General features: G+C 37.5%; 1 long non-coding RNA gene across 2 annotated transcripts in view; it reads right to left on the reverse strand.

Moving 5' to 3' along the window:
• Positions 1-292: 292 nt before the first annotated feature.
• Positions 293-16027, reverse strand: part of LOC144365512 (uncharacterized) — a 61297-nt gene continuing 45562 nt past the window's right edge. For both annotated transcript variants that reach the window (XR_013424028.1, XR_013424029.1), the window contains 3 exons: positions 4103-4149; positions 1150-1340; positions 293-631 (listed from right to left, as the gene is read on the reverse strand). This is a non-coding gene — a long non-coding RNA (uncharacterized LOC144365512). The remainder of the gene's footprint in view (positions 632-1149; positions 1341-4102; positions 4150-16027) is intronic.

Here is a 16027-nt window from a genome sequence, read left to right on the forward strand (position 1 = left end):
AAATATATCTGGTCTGAAAGCAGCAGTGATGATTTTTATTTTTTTATTCATAATTTATATAAGAAACACAAAACTCAAACTTTCAAAACAGATAGTAAATATATTATGTGGCAAAAAATAAATAAATATTCATAGGAATTTTCCCCAGTCTTCCTAAAAATTACAAGACAGCAACTTGAAGATCATGAAGAAGCAATAAATATTAAACACCAGTGAAAGCAATGGTTGCCTAAAGGCTTCCAGAGCATACAGTAGATTTTTACTAATGAATGATTCTTCTTCAGACAAAGACTGGCTCCTGAAGTTCTTTATTGGCACCATACCTATAAAGCTTTAATGAATTCTGTTCTGCTCTGATCTGGGAGGGAATGCAGAGGTAAGGAATGGATCACAAAGGTGGGCATCCTCCCTATGCATGAGGACTCTGGAGCACAAGCAAGCAGCTTCAACAACCTGCCTGAGCATTCCCTACTGCAAGGTGGCCACCTCACACAGGGGCCCCAGCCCAAAACGCACTTCTGTAAGTACCAGTCTTTAAGTAAAGAAGTCAAAGCCGTTAACATCTCCATGATGATTCGTTTACCAGATGATTGGCAGGTCAGCAAAGGACTGAAGGGAATGGGATTCCAGCCTAGCAGAAAAACAGGATGATTTTTCCAAAGATATGTTTCAGGTCACCCAAGGCAGAGTAGAGGAACTGAAAACCAAATGGGACTCAAACAACCATCATGGACCCTTGCACCTCTTTGTGTTCCTATATAAGAAAATGACATTAATGTCCTATCATATGAAAATATTTGCCATTTATGAATGTGTGTTAAGCATCAGACCCAATATGAGTTATATTTTATAATTATTGGGTTTAATGTTATCACCAGTTCAATGAATTCCTTTTATTTTATTTTATTTTTTTAAAGAGAGAGTGAGGAGAGATAGATAGATAGAGAGAATTTTTAATATATATATTTTTTTTTTTAGTTCTCGGCGGACACAACATCTTTGTTGGTATGTGGTGCTGAGGATCAAACCTGGGCCGCACACATGCCAGGCAAGCGTGCTACCGCTTGAGCCACATCCCCAGCCCCAATGAATTCCTTTTAATGCGTACAACTGACAGGGAACTGGGGCCAGAAATATTTGGTTACTTACCTAAGATAACACAGCTGATGTATTTTGGAACTGGGATTCAAATTGAAGACTTCTGACTCTGGAGCTCTCCCTTCCAACCAGCAAATACGTTGTACAACCTTTTCTGCAGGATGGATGGATGGATGATTCAAACCATCAGCCCATCTTTCCTTATGACAAATGGTTTTTCCTAGGGTTATTGGGAATAAAGTCTAGGACAAAAGCATAAAATAAGCAGGCTTTTCAAAAACACCAGCAGAGAAAATTAAATGAATGATAGGTAGGTGTTTTGCTTCATTCTGTATCTCCAATAAGACAGTTAACTTACGACTGCTTAGGTGCAGGATAGTGGGAATGTGTAATATTTCAAGTCAACAATTACTTATTTAGTGTCATTACCAGGAACAAAGGTGTCCTCTGTTATTTTACAACTTGTCCTCAGAAAGCCTGTTTGACTTGACTTTCCTCTCTACCCTGGAGAGACAAGAAGTTGCTAAGCCACATGGGGAGGTGTATGCATTGGAATTGCTTCCCAGATCTCATGCTGACTTAGGATTCCTGGCTCTTCACTTGCATTGAAATGTCCTCATCCCAGCATATAGGGCATGTGATAATGAACTGTAACAGAGTATGATTGGGAGTGTCATGACAATCTACAATGTACAGTTGGTTTATGCTTTTACACAAAAGGGCCCTTACTGTATGTAGCCACTGTATTCCTGTACAGATGATCTGGAATTACTTCCTCATTCTTTCTGAAAGAAGTATGGGAAGGATTGTTATTGTATTGGCAGAGTTATGGCCAAAGCAGCAAAACCTGATTGATGCTTGATCTGGAAGAAAAACTAAAATGGTAACATTGTGGACTCCGTTTTGTTTTATTTTTTAACTTTTTTTTTTTTTTTTTTTTTTTTGGACCAAGGATTGAACCCAGGGCTGCTTAACCCCTGAGCAACATCCCCAGCCCTTTGTATTTTTTTAATTTTGGGACAGAGACTCACTCAGTTGCTTAAGGGTTGGTTTTGAACTTGAGATCCTTCTGCCTTTGCCTCCCCAAGTTGCTGAGATTATTGGCATATGCCCCTGCACGTAGCTATTTTTACCTTTTAAAAATATTTTATTTAAATTATTATATTGTAGATGAATTTCAGTACTGGGGATTGAATCCAGGAACGTTTCACTACTGACTACATCCTCAGCACCAGCACCCCCACATTTTTTTTTAAGTGAGAGGGAGAGAGAAAGAGAGAGAATTTTAATATTTATTTTTTAGTTTTCGGCGGACACAACATCTTTGTTGTATGTGGTGCTGAGGATAGAACCCGGGCTGCACGCATGCCAGGCGAGCCTGCTACCGCTTGAGCCACATCCCCAGCCCAGCACCCCCACACTTTTAAATTTTGAGACAGAGTCTTACTAAATCACCCAGGCTGGTCTTAAACTTGTGATTCTCCTGCCTCAGCCTCCCCCATAGATTATAGATGTGTACAATCACACCTGGCTAGATTTGATTTTTTTGATGTACAGTTCTATTAATTTTAATACATGAAAAGTTCATGTAACTACCACCATGAAAAGGATACAGAACAATTCTATCACCTTTCAAAAACTTCCTTGTTCTCCCTTTCTAATAGCCCACTCCTAGTCTCTGAAAACCACTGTCTTTTCTTCCTCACTATAGTTTTTTCTTTGAAAATATTATATAAATGGAATCTTAAAGCATGTAATCTTTGGAGACTAGCCTCTTTCAATTAGCATAATGCCTTTGTGATTCATCCAAGTTGTTGTGTACCTAAGTGCTTTCTTTTTCCTTTTATTTTTTTCTTTTTGATGCTCAGGATTGAACCCAGGGCCTCAGACATGCCAAGTACGCACTCTACCACAGAACTACACCCCCAGTCTCAACACTTACTTTCTTTTTCTTGCTAAGTAGTATTTCATGTTATGAATACATCATCACTCTCAATTTCTTGGAAATTAATTTTAAAAATCAAAGTATGATTAATATACCCTATGATCGAATATAGTTTTTCCCCTCTGAAATTCATGTTGAAATTGAATCCCCACTATGAGACAATGAGAGGTGAGAGTGGGTGAGCTCTGTTAGAGGAGTTAGTGCTCTGCCTTCACAAATAGATTAATCCATTCATTCAACTGGTGGATTATTGTGTTTCGGATTATACTGAAAGGAGGTCCGCTGTAAAATCCAGTTTGGCTAGTGTGTTAGTTGGTTTCATATCATTGTGACAAAAATATTCAACAAGAACAACTTAGAGGAGGAGATGTTTATTTGGGGCTCAAAGTTTCATATGTTTAGTCCAAGGTTGGCTGAGCCTATTGCCCTGGGCCAAAGGTGAGGCAGAACATCGTGGTAGAAGGGTGTCATGGAGGAATGTCGTTTTTGCTCATGTTAGCTGGTAAGCAGAGAGAAAGAAGAGGAAGGGGACATGGGGGAAATGAACCTTTCCAAAGCATGATCCCAGTGACACAATTCCTCCATCCATACCCCACCTGCTTATGTTTCCACCCAGTCAATTAGAACTAGGATTAATCCATTAAGTTACAGTGCTCATAATCTAATTATTTCATCTCTGGAAATTTCTGCATCAACATAGCAGCTTTTGGGCAAAAGGCGCCTTCTAAACCATAACAGCTAGGTCTCTCATATTCTTCTTTTGTCTGTGGTCATGTGATGCCGTACACTACCTTGGACTCTCCAAGAAGGCTGTCACCAAATGCAGTCCCTCCACCTTGGACCAGAATATAAGCAAAATAATCTCTTCTCTTTATAATTTTCATCCAATCTTGAGTATAATGTTTATTAGCAACAACAACAACAAAACACAGATTAAGACAACATACCATAAAATTAGTCACTTCACATTACTTTTGCAAAAGGAAGGAATGGATCAAACAATAATCCTCAGTCCATAAAAAGTTAACATTTAATGTGGAAACAAATTTTTTAGCATACCATGTTTATCTGACTTTCTCCAGCTTCCTGTCTTGCTGTTATTCTGCCTTTGGAAAGGAAGAAGAAGAAAAAAAGCATATTATTTCTATATTTGGAGAATTGTTCAGTACAAGTTCTTTCTCCATCTGCTTGTACTCATGTTATTAACAAATGTTCACTCCTTTCTGTTGTTTTAAGATGGGCTCTCCAACATTCTAAACAGTCTTCATTCTTACAGTGTTTTTCAATAGGTCATATTTGTATAGTGCACAAAATATGAAAACCACAATACTGTATGCCAGGGTAACTGAGTCTCCTTCACCTCATCCCATCTCCCAATAACTCAATACCTTCTCTGAAGCCAACAATTTTCTCAACAATGCTTATCTTTGAATAGGTCTACTCGGGCTGGGGATGTGGTTCAAGCGGTATCGCGCTCCCTGGCATGCGTGCGGCCTGGGTTTGATCCTCAGCACCACATACAAAGATGTTATGTCCACTGAAAAACTGAAAAAAGTAAATATTAAAAACTCTCTCTCTCTCTCTTTCTCTCTCTCTCTCTTTAAAAAAAAGAATAGAGCTACTCTATGTATTTACAAATATATACACATATCAATATGCATGTATGTGTTTTGTGTGTGTGTGTGTGTGTGTGTGTGTGTGTGTGTGTGTGCGCGCGCGCGTCGTGTGTATTGGTCAGCTTTTCATAGCTGTGACCAAATACCTGAGGAAAAAACAACTCAAAAGAGGAAGGATTTATTTTGGCACATCATTTCAGAACTTTTAGTCCAAGGTTAGCTGGATCCAATGCTTTTAAGCCTGCAGTGAGGCAGAAACATCAGGATGAAAGGGCATGGTAGAGGAAAGCTGTTCACCTCATAGCAGCCAGGAAACAGATATAGACAAAAAAAGAAAGTGGCAGGGACATGATATAATCCCCAAGAGCAAGCACCATAAAACTCATTCCCTTCAACTAGGTTCTACATCCTACAGTTTTCCAGCATCTTCCAACAGTCCATTCGGCTATGAATCCAACAATAGATTAATTCATTGATGATCTTAGAATGCTCATAATCCAATCACTTCCCCAAAACCCTATCATTGCTGCATTGGGGACCAAGCCTTCAACATATGAGTCATCGAGGGACATTCCAGCTATAAACCATAACAGTATATAAACATACATAGAAACATGCAAACATATGTGACTATGTACATATAAAATAAATAGGTGTATAAAATAAATGCATGTACAAGCATAAATATGTTTCCCCATATGAGGACATATTCTACCTAATATTCTACACTTTACTTTTTTCCTCTTAATTTTCCTTTACTTGGACCTGTTTACAGAAAAGAATATTTAGCTTATTGTGTTCATTTTATTCTCCTGTGTGAGTGCATCATATTTTACTTCAAACTGTTCAATAGTAATGGTCATGAATAGTATTTCAAAATTCTGTCCTTATAGTCAGTGAATACTTGAATTCTTAGATCATTTAACACATATGTAAACATCTCTGTAGGCAAAAACTCAATGCAAAAAAGAAAAAAGAAACAAAGAAAATTTAAATAAAAAGAATATGCAAAATACATTTTAGAAATATAGGTATCAAGAATACCTATCATCTTTTAAAGATTACTTGCCATTTATTGAACACTTACTACATGCTAGATATTGAATTAAACAGACTGCTCAGTAATAATAGCTAACATTTATTGGATACCAAATTTGTAGCCGGCAAAGAACTAAGTACCTTATATTCACTATCTAATTTAATCTTCATAACAATCCTTCAAAATTATCCATATTATGGAGGAATAAATTGTGATACAGTTGGTTCTTCATATGTATAGGTTCTGCATGCATGGATTCAACCCACAGTGGATGAGACGAGTTTGAAAAAACAGAGTCAGTATAAACATATACAGACATTTTCTGGTCATTATTCCCTAAACAATTCAGTGTAACAACTATTTACACAGCATTTACATTGTAATAGGCCATCATAAGCAACCTTCCGTGGGAGGGTATGCATAAGTTATATGTAAATATTGTGCCATTTTATATAAGAGACTTGAGCATCTGCTGGGGGTCCTGGAACCCATCCCTAGCAGATATGACTGCATAGAGAGGCAAAAAGGTTAACACACATCACAGAATTGGTCCTTTTTATCTTTCCTTCTTTTCCTTGCTTTTCTTTTCAATTTACAAAATTTAGACATTCTCATTATGACAAATGAAAATAATTCAGAGAAGAATAAATTAAAAGTGGAGTGCCCCAGCCTCCTCCAGTGCCCCACTTCAGGGATAACTTCTATTAACAACTGGGTATGCTTATTTCCAGACCATTTGCTCTTGGAACCAAGATTTGAACCCAATCCCTTCTGAATACAAAACGTTTTGTGAGTAATGAATTAACCTTAATTGAGTGATGACCACTCAAAATCACCCTCCATGTGCAAACAGCAAAGTTATATAATTACACAGATTCTATAAAGAGAGGTCTTAAACGTTTACCAACCAGAGTATTGACTAAGAAGTTGAAAGAGTTAAAATTTATGAAGCACAGTCCTCTGTTACAAAGGGCCTTTTTCATCATAGCACAAAGAACACAAAATGTTCATTAATTTAAAAATAAAGACAGATGCCAACAACTGACACCTGCAAGTACCTTTATAGCCAATTGCTGACTATAAAAACTAAAATAGTAAGAATGTAACTCAGGACAAATCACTGAATCCAAGAGCAGTCCTGTTGAGCAGGAGCAGGAGCTATAGTTTTGCTATAGATGGATATTGGAGCCAAGAGTTCCTGATACAATTCTTATGGCTTTTCATAACCTAGTGGTATTCGATTACCTGTATGGTATTGACCGTATAGTAAGCTGAGGAGGTCATACTCATGACCATGTTGAATATGTCCCATCCTACTCAAGATCTAGAAGAACTGTGACATCTCAATGATGATGACACTGGGACATGAAAACTATTTTCTCAGGCCACAGAATAATACCATTAAAATATTACAGTTGCATTTGGGGAAATGACTCTATTCTTTATTTTTATTTTTATTTTTTTAGTTGTTGATAGACCTTCATTTATTTCACTTGATACTAAGAATCAAACCCAGTGCTTCACACATGCAGGCAAGTGCACTACCACTGAGCCACAGCCCTGACTCCATTCTTCATGAGTTGGAAAATGAGGCAGAGAGGAAGACCCAGTTATTAAAATTCCTCTGCTCTTTTTCTACTTCTATGTGGCAAACAGATTCCACTGGGACCCAGATGATAGGCCTGTTTGTTACAATTGTATTATTCAGTTTTCCATAATTAATCCTCTTTTCTTGTATTGCTCTTATCTCCTTGTGGCATCAAGGTATTTGAAACTTTGTAACATAAGCTGCCTGGCTTTGCTCCTCTCTCACCTTATCTTTGTTCAAGTCTCTGAAAACTTTGAATTATTATTTCTTTAATGATTTGTTACTAAACACTGTAAAATTGTCTAAAACTTTCTATCTTTGTAAATACAAAGAAGATTTGGGAGATTCTTCACCAACCTTCATTTCTTTATTGAGTATTGTTGTATTGATTTTTTATTTCTTTTTTTTTTAGAGAGACAGAGAGAGAGAATTTTAATATTCATTTTTTAGTTTTTGGCGGACACAACATCTTTGTTTGTATGTGCTGAGGATCGAACCCGGGCCGCATGCATGTCAGGCAAGCGCGCTACCGCTTGAGCCACATCCCCTACCCTGATTTTTTATTTCTTGACAAACTGATAATTTTTGTTTTTTTCTAGAAAATAGTATAGTTCTTTAAATTTCCAAATGTGTTGGCAAAAAAATTTTATACTATTCATTTATAATATTAAAAATATTTTTCTCTAGCTATGCCAACTTCTTCATTCATCTGTTTCATATTTTTGTTCTCTGTGAATTTCTCTCTCCATTGACTTACCCCTTCCCCATGCCTTTGAGATGCTGGGGATGGAATGCAGGGCCTCCTGCATGCTAGGCAAGAGCTCTACCACTGATCTACACCCACAGTCCTCGCATATTTTAAGGTTTTATTAGGTTTTCAAAATACCAGCTTTTGGTGTCAATTTTTGTTCCTGTGTATTTCTATTGTTATTTTAAGTTTTCCTTCTTTTTTTGAATTCATTCTTTCTTTAGCTTCTTGAATTAAACATTGATGGTCTAATTGGCTTATCTTTAATATTTAATTTTTATGTAAATGAATTTAAAGCTATATCTTTCTACATGCCACTTAAGTGGAGGGTTGACAATAGAAACCGATTTCTTGGGTGTAAATCTATCACTTATTCCATGACACTGGGAGAATTACTTTATTGCTCTGCGCTTCAGATTCCCCTTATTATTGTTCAGTAAGTTTCTTTTTATTCTTATTAATATTTTATATGCCTGATCCATCATTATCTGATAGAAATATGTTAATTCTCCCAATTCATGGACTATCATTTGTATTGTTTTCTGAGAGCACACAAATACAGGATGATATATCCTCCTGATGGGTAGTAAGGACCGAGCATTCCGTATCATAGTGTTTTATTCCTCTTTCTCCTTCTTCTTCTTCTCCTTCTCCTTCTTCTTCTTCTTCTTTTTTTTTAAGAGACAGGGTCTTGCTATGTTTCCAGGCTGATCCCAAACTTCTGTGCTCATGTGATCCTCATACTTCAGCTTCCTCAGTACATGGAACTATAGGTATATGTCTGCTAGGAGCCACAGCAAAAGTATTATGATACATGGCACCTTTGGTTTAGGTGACTGCCAGCTAGCCATTGAGCTGATATGATTACGTTAAGATTTACATTCATCTGGAAATCGGACTCCTGCTGTTCACCTCACCTGCTACGGGACTCATGTTAGGGGACTCCCGGAGAGTTCCCATTGGTTGGGGAAGGATAGTAGGAGGGTTCCGGGGGAGGTCCGGGCCCCCGGTTCTGGTAGAGGCACACACGTGTGTGAACCAACTTGCTAGCAGGGCGCACACGGGGCACTGGCGGCCTTTTTAAAATAAAACTTTGTTTCTGCTTGAGCGGCTTGTGATTCTGTGCCCAGCCGGGTTGCGGCATATGTCAGTTCACCCGGCCTTTTTTATTCTTAAATTTTTTTTTTACCTTAAATTATGTTTTTCCAATCATTAATATTCTCATGTTAGATTTCTTTTGTCTAGACTCTTCAAAGTCACAATGGAAGTAAGATTTTTGTTTATATTTTCCATATCTTTATTTTCAAAGGCACCCAGCTAGTGAATGGCAAAGCCAGTTTTATCCATAGACCCCCACACCCCCAGCCCATCATTCTCTTTTCCTATCACAATATGTCCCATGGTTCAACTTTTTGCATGATTCAATTTAAGTCATTCTTCACTGTCACTTCATTGTGAGGCCTCTCCCAGCAACCTACATTGGTTGGTTCCTTTTTTGAATGAATGCTAATGTCCAAAGTGCTTGTTTGGTCCTTAATGTATGCTCCCCTGATTTGGGCTTGTATATATCCTGTAAGTTCTTTGAATGCTACAATATGGGTTATATCTCTTCTGGTACTCCAGAATGACTTCACTAAAAAACATTCTGGTTGGGAAGGGAAAGATAGGGACCTTGTCTTGAAGTTGAATTTCCATAAAGTAATGCTATTTTATTTGCAATGAGTGGGGATGGCTATTAACAACATTTGGGAAGAAGTTAACTGAAGTCCCTGTATGCCACTTTTTCAGTTTTCAATGACCTGAACTGGCTTGTCCATGATGTGGTGGTTTCCAACAAATAGCTGCTCTTCAAAATCACAATGGGAGTAATATTTTTGAAAAATGCCTATTTTCAGATCCCCATTGACAGCCACTGAGTCAGAATCTCTTAAATAGAGTCTGTGAATATAGTATCTAAAAACCTCTGCCGAGAAGTCCAAGTTTGAAACATCTGAGAACCTAGTCAGCAGGTGATAAATGCTTGAAAATACAGAGTGGATACCAAATCTAAAAACATAGGCATGCTTTAATTAATATTATACTTTAAGGAAATGAAATCACTGATTCTCAGCTTCCATTAGTATAAATAGTTTAGTGTAAATATGTTCTATTCAAATCACTGTATAAGCCTTTATATTCTGTTATTCACCATGAATTTGTTGAGATGATAACAACAAACATAATGGCCGAAACCCACTGAACACCTAATACATGTCAAGTGTTTATGCACATTGTCTCATTTGTTACTTACTAAAATTCTCTATGTGGACTTTAATCAGGGTCAATTTATCCATTAGCTTCACTGGGAACAATGGATAGGGTTTAGGATTTAAAGGGCTCACAAAATGTTTCAGTTTACTTTAGAATCAGAAGAAGGAAACAGAACTATAATCCTATAATCTTTCCTGAATTATATTATTATATTAGTCTTTATACCAACACAGTCTATATAATATATATAAATATATATATATATATATATATATTTTTTTTAATGGAGAAAAGGACCCATGAAGGCAAAGATGCCTTGGGTTGCCAAAAAGTCATAATGTGGTTTTCACCATAATCATTCCCATTTAACATAAATGAGATGAATTTTTAGCAAAGTTAAAACATAAAACTTGCCCAAAGGCCATGCATCTAGGTTATGGCAGAAGTGATTTTGGGCAGAGATGTTGTGGACACCACCATAACCAAACTATATACTATACAGCATAATACAGCAGCACAATATAGCAGAGAGCTCATAGTTAAGAAAGGAAGAGTGTTATAATTAGTCAATTAGAAAATACTTTCAAGAAAAAAATATAACTAAATGCCTACATTTGAAGATAAATCTTGCTTGTAAGGGACTTGAGGGTTTTATAATTTGGAGAACCTTCTTTAAGAAAAAAGAATGCAAATTAGAGAAATGCAAACAAAACTACTCTAAGATTTCATCTCACTCCAATCAGAATGGCCATTATCAAGAATGCAAGCAACAATAAGTGTTGGTGAGGACATGGGGGAAAAGGTACACACATAACTTGCTGGTGGGATTGAAAATTGGTACAACAAGTCTGAAAATCAGTATGGAGATTACTCAGAAAACTTGGAATGGAACTACCATTTAACCCAGATATTCCACTCCTTGGTTTATACCCGAAGGACTTAAAATCAGCATACTACAGTGAAGCAGCCATTTCAATGTTTATAGCAGTTCAATTCACAATAGCTAAACTATGGAACCAACCTAGATGCCCTTCAACAGATGAATGGATAAAGAAAATTAGGTGCATATACACAATGGAATATTACTCAGCCTTAAAGAAGAATGAAATTGTGGCATTTGTAGGTAAATGGATGCAGTTTGAGAATATCATGCTAAGTGAAATAAGCCAATCCTAAAAAACTAAAGGCTAAATGTTTTCTCTGATAAGCCAATACTGATCGATAATGGGGAGGGGCTAGGAAAGAACAGAGGAACTTTTGTTTGGGCAGAGGGGAATGAGGGAGGGGAGGAGGAATGTGGGGGTAAGAAGGGTGGTGGAATGAGATGGACATTATTACCCTATATACATGTATGATTGCATGACTGGTGTGACTCTGTATCATGTACAGCCAGAGGACGGAGAAGTTGTGCCCTATTTCTGTACAAAGTGTCAAAATGCATTCTGCTGTCCTATAAAACTAATTAGAACAAAATTTTTAAAAAGAAGAAAAAAGGGAAAAAACATGCAAGATTGTTAAAAAAAAATTACATCTTCAGTTTGCAAGGGGGTTGCAGAAGAATCTACAAGTGTGAGCCTCATTCGGTGGTAAATGCATCTCTCCTCAGTATCCTTGAGCCTAAAGAAAGCCAGGGAGAGAGTCAGTGTAAAGCGGGCTATCAGCCAGGATTTAAGGAGGAAAAATGATTTTGAAGTATAGCTCTGACGTGAGTACCTTGGTGGTGGGGGTGGTCAGTGTGAGTATAATCTTTTCAGGGGCAAGTAGGAAACTCCACCTGCCTGAACCCCACAGTAGTGTTTGTCAGAGGCTGGGTCTTAAGTCATTACATAATGAAAGGCGCACCAGGTTGGCCTCCAGCAGGACTCTGAAGAGGGGCAGGAAGAAGCAAAGGGATCTAATTAAAGGACTAATCTGGGTGCATTTTAATGAGCTCCTGATAAATAATGGTTGGGTAGGAGGAAGGAAGAGGTTTCTGTTTGTTTGTGTGTCTTTTGTTTTTTAAAGAGACCAAGGGCATTTAAAAAGGCTAGAGAAGAGGGGAACTAGAGTAAGCCAGTCTTGTGAGCCCAAATAATTGACAGAACAGTGTGGAACTGCCAGAAATTGAGAGGTTGGTTAGGCTTGGTTCTAGAGTAGTTAAATGCAACAAAATATTCATGATAGGGAGGCATCCTGAACAAACTTGGCTGCTGGCATTAACCTTGGATGTGTTTTCCTGCATACCAGTGCCCCATCTGAGCCACACATTCTTTCTCAGTTATGTTAACAGCATTAGGAACATCGCAGTCAGGTCTCCCTGTTCTTGCTGACTAGAAACATTTTGCTGTTAATATGGAATGTGTGAAACACCATCATGGGATCAGTTATAATTTAACTCTTGGGTGTTGCTGCTCTCCCACTGCTGCTTCAGATGGGTGGCCAAGAGAACCAGTCATATGGGAAACTGAAGGAAGACAATGGATTGGGGAAGGTAAAAGGGAGCTAAGAAGAAAGAGAGAGAGAGAGAGAGAGAGAGAGAGAGAGAGAGAGAGAGAGAGAGAGAAGAAAAGAAAGGGATACAGAATTAGAAAGAGGAAGGAGTCTCAGAATCATTAAAGAGAATATGTACTGCATTGCTAGGATGGGTCGGGATCTGTTCTAGGCATTACTGAGAAAGAGATGGAGTCACTGTTGAAAGTTGTCTAAGTTTCCTGAGGTGAATGTTTGGGAAAGTGATGGCACAGCATTAGGGACAACAGATCTTAAAGACTGGGGAGAGGGATGATATGTTCACCTTTAGCCACGTCACAGTTGACAGTCTGAAAATGGAAAACAGAGATGTCCAGTACACAATTGTAAACATGGGAAGGGAGGTCAAGAGAGAAGTCAAATCGCTTCTCGGCCTTTTGGCTAAGATCAAGTGAAGAGAGAAGTCAGACTGAGCAGGAGAGAGAGAAGTTTTTAAAGTGAATCTACGTTTAGAAAAGAAAGTCTTCCCTTGACTCTGCCACCTCCTGAAGATCATGACCTCTCCAGTGGTCTTTTCTCACTTCCAGCCTCTTGCATCCCTTGGCAGCATATGTTAAAATGACTCAATCCCTCTTTACTGAAAGCTGTATCTAAATCATTGTTCCATCTATGTTTTTACTGTTACTAATGAAGATGAGCTTAAAGGAGGGAAGGCTTGGCTCTGGGGTGAGAAATCAAGCTTTCCCATTAAGACTCCATGGTGTGAGTTGTTTTATGTGATATCTTCCAGTAGATTTCTAGACTTCTTCATCTCTTCATGGTACATGTCTACTACTTTGTCTCCCCTGATCTACTACCCGGTACTGGAGCTTATTGGAGTAGGAAAACAGATCATGTTTCAGGCACAGAGAAAGGAGATATTTCAGAGGCAGGAGGAAGAGTTGACTAGGAACAGCTGACTATATAGACTATCTTGTTTATTTTGACTTTGTGGCATTACAGTGTGCCATTGTCTGGGTTGGCTTTGGATATTGAAGCTGGCCACCCCTAAAAGGCTGTAGGTGAGCAGTCTGGAAAATATGACTGCAATTACAGAGTAACTGAAACTTATGGAACAACAGCAATGTCCCTGGGCTGTAATTTATCATATGATTAGTAAACAGATCACCGCGGTAGTTGGTTATTTAGAAGCCTGTATTAAATTTTTGATACAACAGGGGAAGTGATTAATTTGACAAAGATTCGTGAGCACATATGTTTCCAGCTTTGAGCTACTACTATCTGGAAAGAAACACTGAAATTTTGAATTACATAGTGTTCATTGCCTTGGCAGATTTTGGTGTGAGACTATGCATGACTACACCTCTCCCACAAGTTTGCACAGGCTTAGGAATTTTCTTATTAAGGTTGTTATTCAATCTGCAACTTAGCAAGGGCATGCAAATGCTTGGGAAGAATATTCTCAGGCATATTAATCTTGACTTATAATTGAATATTCCTTTTCCTGGGTTAGTGCCAAATTACTTTCCCTTTCCTTCTCTGTGTTCCTTAGGAAAAAGGTATTATTTTAAGCCTGTTGCAATTAGAGCTGTCTGTCATTGACAAGTTTTAGATCTATCACAAATAAATTATGAGTTAGATTCAATTATGAAGTCATTAACACACTTCACATAGGTAGAGAATGAAAAGCAAGCTCTGTGTAAAAATAGGAAATCTCACATACACTTCTATCTTCTTGCCTTCGAGAAACTCCACTAAAACTACCAGCAAAGCGATATTTTTAAGGTTGAAATCCAAAATAAATCCAGAGCTATCTAGAAGAGAAGAGACAATTTTGGAAGCTGGAAGACCAATGACTACCTGTTGATAGAATGAGTAGATCTGAAAAAAAAAAAAGAATCAGGTTAGGTAGTAGAGACAACTAAGAACTCATCTGACTTATAGGATATTCAAAGAATTGGAAACTAATTTCACCGTGTCCCTGTGAAAGTAAGGGTAAAAGCAAAATGAACTAAATCAGGGGTGTTGTGAGGTTGTCTACTTTTAGAAGGAATTGAATCCCTAGATTCCTCCCCACATCCATGCAGCATCCCAGAAACTGTTCTTTCCTTAGTTGGCAATGGAAGAACACCAGTGCAACTAAAGGTGAAGGAATTTTACTACAAATAAAGCATGAAGTGAATTCACACTTACTACCAAGATACCACATGCCACATCTATCTTTTCCTCCTACAAGCCCAGGACATGAAAAGACAGACCTTCACCCTCTAGGCAGGACACTGGAAGGTATCTTTGGGAAATGTGACTTGTACATGATAAAAAGACCTAACATTGGAAGGATAATGCTATTGGAGGTAACTGCATTGAACAGCCCACCCTGATGCTCTCACAATGAAGTGCAGGGCAGACCAGCCTGACTAACATATCCTCAAGAGTTTTCAGTAAATCACTGTTAAATGTTATCTATACAAAGCCTACAAGATATCAAAAAGGTTTTACCTGAAAGACAGAAAATAAAATAATAACATGTAATGTGAAGGATATAAAGATAAAATAAATGTCAAAAACTTCACAAAAAGAAGCCACTATAACTATGAAACAAGAACAGTATCGATTTATAAATAAACAAAAAGGAAATGTTACACTATGAAAACATTAATGTTTTGGAAATTAAGTACTTAGTAAAATGAAAAATTTCAGCAGAAATTTCTGAGTATACAAAGTTGAGGAATTTTTCCAACAAAAAGAAAATCAGGGGCTGGGGTTGTGGCTCAGTGGTAGAGTGCTCACCTAGCACGTGTGGGGCACTGAGTTTGATCCTTAGCACCACATAAAAATAAATAAAGGTATTGTGCCCATCTACAACTAAAAAAACAAAAAGAGAAAAAGAAAGAAAGAAAAGGGAATGGAATATGTATATAAGACAAGTAGGTAACTAGTCAAGAAATTTTAGCATTAAAAATACAGCCCAGAAAACAGAGAAAATCAAGAAGAGGAGATATATAAATGATCTGAATTTCCAGACTCAAAACTTTCCCAACTGAAAACAATCCCAGGTTAATGTACAACATTGTGAAATTTCACATGTTATGACAAAGAGAAGATTCTGCAAGATTGTAAAGAGGAAAAAAATAATATCTAGGTCATATACACAAAATTAGCAATTAGGGAGAATAAAAATGTTCCGAAAATTTAGAGAAAAGTTATGACCTAGAGTCATATAACAAGTGGCAATCAAAACTGGATTTAAAAAAATTAAATTGATCAATGGTAATGCCCTTCATTGAACCTGTTT

This window comes from Ictidomys tridecemlineatus, chromosome 7 (genome assembly GCF_052094955.1).
Source record: "Ictidomys tridecemlineatus isolate mIctTri1 chromosome 7, mIctTri1.hap1, whole genome shotgun sequence".
NCBI classification, from domain to species: domain Eukaryota; kingdom Metazoa; phylum Chordata; class Mammalia; order Rodentia; family Sciuridae; genus Ictidomys; species Ictidomys tridecemlineatus.